Source organism: Haliotis rubra, unplaced genomic scaffold (assembly GCF_003918875.1).
Source record: "Haliotis rubra isolate DU_JTF1 unplaced genomic scaffold, ASM391887v1 Scf469, whole genome shotgun sequence".
Classification (NCBI taxonomy): Eukaryota; Metazoa; Mollusca; class Gastropoda; order Lepetellida; family Haliotidae; genus Haliotis; species Haliotis rubra.
The window spans coordinates 883,145-888,539 of record NW_025767156.1 but is presented as its reverse complement, the minus strand read 5'-3'; the positions used below and the strand labels follow the sequence as shown (position 1 = coordinate 888,539).

Below are 5,395 nucleotides of genomic sequence, written 5' to 3'. Positions count from 1 at the left end.
ACAACAGTGGCGTTTAATGGAGACGCCTAGTGATTACGAGATAGGATTTTGTCGTTTTTAATAAAGACAGATCCATTGATTACACAAGGCATATACTGTGCCATCCAGTGCCATACCGATGAAGATGGGTTATTCATGCTGAGGCTAACGTGAGCATCCCTTTGAGGGTTAGACGAGGAACAGAACGCTCGGCAGATCTGACTGTGCGCTACTCCTGCACTTCAACAGTACACCGCAATAATGGCTGGTGCTTTGCTTACCGGGTTTATGCTGCTATGTGTCAGTACTGAAGGTAAGCGCTTTTCATGAATTTGTGTTCCATGTGTTGCCATGGTTTGACGCCAAATGCAGTTGTAACACTATAACGCTGACTACAACGTTCTGTAACACCATCACGCTTGGACTAACTGCAACGTTCTGTAACATTGTGTGGATCTGTAACCACTGACGTAGCGGTAACTTGTGACATTGCCACTACGTATTGATCGCATGTGTAGCTGTAACCAGCGAGCTGTAACTTTGTACCAGTAACACGATGCAACTCTATATCAAATTGTGTGTGTGTGATACTTGAGAAACTGTAAGCAGGAAACATTAACTGTAAATCAATACGTTACTTGAACTGTAACCAATTCAAAGTATCTGTAACCAAGGTTCTTTTATCACAGAGTGGGTCTGTAACCTAGATTGCTGCTGTAACCTGTTTGTTGCTGTAACTTAGGTCAGATAGAATACAATTCTGCCCCCTCCAGCGTAGGGACGGTGGGGTAGCCTTTGGCTAAAGCTTTCGTTTATAACAGGTACAGAGTGTCACGCCCATTCTAGGTTTCCCTTGCTGGAATATTACTATGTAAGCGGAGTCAAACCATTCTCACTCATTGATTTAGTTTAATTGTATCGAAAACACAAAGTCAAACACCTGTCGGCCAAGGTGATGACTTTTTATTTTGACACGTGTTATATTTCTTTATAGTAACTACATACACGTCAAAGGACCTAAAACGCTTGACAGCCACAATATTTGCCGACTACGATGTACATGTTCGGCCTGCCTACAACCAGAGTATTCCGACGAAGATAAATGCTGTCTTCTGGATGAAGCAACTGGAATTTTTAGTAAGACTTAGACTCAGCAACAGTTAACTGCTGCAGTGACAATATATGTATTTAACATTTAATTTGTTGCTACCCAAGAAGTACATGTGTTGGTTGTTGTACATACATCGGGAAGAATTGGAACATCAAATGTCAAAGATCAATGAACGATTTCCTTTTCGGAATGGAGGGAATACAATAAACCATAGGTTTAGCACATGAGGGTTGACGAAATATGTTAGCTACATGTTTACAGATTATCTGCTGGGTTTTTTTACATCATTAAGATTCTTTTTCCACTGTAGCCATATCAGAAAATACTGAACATCATTGAAAACACACCACTTATAAGAGTTCAGATTATTAAAAGCACGTGTAAGGAATTGATATTGTTTTGAGTGGATAATAACAGATGGACGACTGACAAAAACAACAACACAGAAAAGACGCTCATTCATTGAAATGTTCCACAGTCAGAAAGGATCAAACACACGTGGGGTCATATCGAAAAGTCAATATCGCGTGTGACCGCTATTTCCATTGACACATGCAGTTCAACGTCTCCTCATTGAGTCAATAAGGGTCCGAATAGAGTTCTTGAGGATGGCATTCCACTTCTGCGGTAGTGCAGCCTCAAGTTCCCGGATGTTTCGCATCTGTTGTCGCCGCGAAAGACTTTGACCAAGTTCGTCCCACAAGTGCCCCATGGGGGATACATCTGGCGACTGTGCTGGTCAATGAATAACCTGGATGTGTTGCTGGGCCAGATACTGCATGTAAAGTCTTGTTGTGTGTGCCCGTGCGTTGTCCTGTTGAAAAGTATGGACATCATGGTGGTGGTTGAAGACAGATACGATGTGATTCTGAAGAATATGCTCACAGTAATTATGGGCATTAACTCTCCCTTGACCGACATGAAGGCAGTCCCGTGACTGTAATTTATTCCACCCCAGACCATGACACTCCCCCCACCCAAAGGTGTGTCTGAACCACACACTCATCAGCATAACGTTCACCACGTCGACGCCAAACACGTAATCGGCCGTCAGCATTACGTAGATGAAGACGTGACTCGTCAGTGACTACCACACCATGCCATTGTTGTAAACTTTACTGAAAATGCCTGATAGCCCATTGTATACACTCATTGCGGTGTCTGTCAGTCAGAATTGGTCCAACGTAAGGACGTTGAGCATGGAGCCCTGAAGCGTGTAGACGGCGTCGCATGGAGTCAGCGCTGCTGACCCCCACCTCAGCCTTGAACTAGTGCAGCAGTCCTGGCAGTCAGCAGTGTTCAATCACTGATATGGACAACGTCAAAATGGCGATCCTGATGGAGCGTCGTAACACGTTGTTCCCAAGGTCATTGAAGGTCACGGGTGCTGCCTGTCTACTGATGTCGTCTATGAAGCCTAACGATGGTGGAGTGGCCAAGTCCAAGTTGTCGAGCAATATCCCTGCTGCTGGTGCCAAACTGAATCATGCCTAGTGTACGCTCTCTTTCGTGAGGTGTTAACCTCGGCATCTATGACCTCGTTTCACAATCGTTAGTGAAGCAATGAGAATCGGTTCTCATACACCCACTTTTAATGTCACAGCCAGTATGATTTCAGAATGAAAATCGCACTTTTTTCATGGCGCAGCTGCATGTTGATGCTTTTTGGAATTAAGAGTCATACTGTGGACAGGAATTTGTTTCTAAAGCATTGTTTTAACTGGACATGCCCTTCGACTTCATGTTAGTTATATTCATTGATCATTGTCATGCTGAAATCCATCTTGATGAAAATATGGACAATTTTAGACTTGTGCGTTTTCAGTGATGTTCAGTATATATAGAACAGTCAACGACGTTCGTCATGGTGATTAGTTCGTTGTGTAGGTGTTCGTCATAAACATGTTTTGCTGAAGCTTTTGAGTTCAAACTAAACATGACTCTTAACAGTTAAAACATCCGCTGGTCACGCAGAACACTAAAGTTGCAATGAAGCCATTTGTGGTGTCCCCCGCCGTGATATTGCTGGAATATTGCTATATTCACTCACTTTATGTTCTAGGACATGAAGAAGCAGGCCATGAAGTCTCTGGGCCATTTTAGCATCGTAAGTAGTTACGCTTATTTGAACACTCAACCCTAATCTTAATTATTACCGATTTTTAGTGCTATTTGCATGTTTAGGACATCAGCTTAGTTCTGTACAATGGACCCGTGGATATCCGGGGAAGAATAGGTCTTCAGCAACCCATGCTTGCCTCAAAAGGCAACTACGCTTGTCGTAAGAGGCGACTAACGGGATCAGGTGGTTAGGCTCGCTGACTTGGTTGACACATGTCATCAGTTCCCAATTGCGCAGATCGATGCTCATGCTGTTGATCACTGGATTGTCTGGTCCAGACTCAATTATTTACAGACCGCTTCCATATAGGTGGAATATTGCTGAGTGCGGCGTAAAACTAAACTCACTTACTCAATGAATTCTGTACAATGTTTGTTATGTGCATACCTGTGAACACTTTTATGTCGAGATCTGATATGAAGAACTTACTTTGAAGCCCCAAATGACATTCAATGAACTGATATATTATTCTCGAACAGCGTGAACATTCGGGTCATAGACCCGTGCTTTAGTAGACGAGTACCAGAATAGGATGACCAGACTCGCTGGTTTGTCAATATTGTCGCCAGATCCGAACCATGTTAAACATATGTGGGTCGAATTTGATGGGCGTGGACTATGTCTAATTTCCCAAATTTCATATGTGAGACCGGTGGGGCAGGACACGTCACATTTTTGCGGTATATAAACACATTTCATGGTGGCAATCACTGCATTGTCTGGTCCAGATTTGATTGTTTACAGATCACGTCGTACTGCTGTAATTCTCCTGAATGCGGCGTCATGTAAACACGTACTTATGATTCAGTCAGAATTGTACAATCGGATTTGCTATGGATGTGGAAAGGGTTTTATCGTTTATATTTATCTCAGGTAGTTAATTACTTCATTATATTTGGCTCTTAATTTCAGAATTGGATTGACGAATTTCTGCAGTGGAACTCTTCCGACTATAATGGAGTAAAATACATCACTGTCCTCGAAAATAGAATATGGAAGCCAGACTATGTCATCAACAATGAGTAAGGGAATCATTCTGAAATGAATTACGATATATTTGCAATGTTTACATATGTGTGTAAACAAGTCCAGGACAGAACCATAGAGATGCTCTTTTACCTTTGTTATCACTTTACATTTTGCTAAAAGTTGCTTCAGAAAATTAGCACTCGTTCAGTAAGTAATCAATTCAATCGTCCCATAAGAATTCAATCTGGAAATTCAATTCTCGGTTTTCACAGTGACGTTACTGGAGGTATATTCAGATTATGTTCATTCACCCATAAATGTTGATTTAAACTCCACCCGTGAAAATCCGTGCTAGAATTGTTTTTCAGGAACCCAAGCTTTTCATAAGAGGTGACTAAAGGGCCTGATCGGGTTTGTCAAAGATCGCTGACTTGGTTAACACATGCCATTGCGTAGATCGATGCTCATGCTGTTGATCACTGGATTGTGTGGTCCAGACTCGATTATTTATGGAACCGCTGTCATATACGAGGAATATTGCTGAATGTGGCGTTAAACAACAGACACAATCATTTAAACTCTGTAAGTAATTCTGTCATTCTTCATTGCAGCATTACATCCAAAAAGAAGATGGGAGATGGCAGCAGTTTGGTGGTCATTGAGTCTAGTGGTCATGTGTTATGGGAGCCTGGGTTCATCGCTACCACTATATGTGCTGTTGACATTAAATACTTCCCTTTTGACACACAGAAGTGCTCTGTGAATATAACTTCGTGGATGACATCGAACGTTAGCCTACAAATCTATTCACCGAGAGGCATTTCTTTGGATGCATACACAGAAAATGGGGAGTTTGAGATAACAGACTCTTGGGTTCAACACACTCTCTTTCCAATGACGTACATAAAAAATGAAACGTTAGAAGGCTTAGCATTTTTCGTTGTTCTGAAGCGGAGGACGACCTTCTACTGGTTGTGTCTAGTGTCACCGCTCCTGGTATTCCCCTTGCTGAGTCCTCTCAGTTTCCTGGTTCCTGCAGACAGCGGGGAGAAGACTACTCTGGCCATCACATCCCTACTTTCCATCTTTGTGTTCATGTCGTCAATCTATGAAACGTTGCCAAAGCTGTCAAACCATCTATCATTGTTCGGTAAGGCAAATATTCTCCCTTATGATTTCATTTGTACGATCGTGATGAAAGAGAACTGAAACAT

General features: G+C 42.2%; 1 long non-coding RNA gene across 1 annotated transcript; it reads left to right on the top strand.

Annotated features, from left to right (window-relative positions):
• Window positions 1-1,021: 1,021 nt before the first annotated feature.
• On the top strand, window positions 1,022-4,831 carry LOC124290538. Its single transcript, XR_006901967.1, has 4 exons — window positions 1,022-1,116; window positions 3,153-3,197; window positions 4,125-4,234; window positions 4,793-4,831. It is a non-coding gene; the product is annotated as an uncharacterized LOC124290538 (long non-coding RNA).
• The last annotated feature ends 564 nt before the right edge of the window (window positions 4,832-5,395 follow it).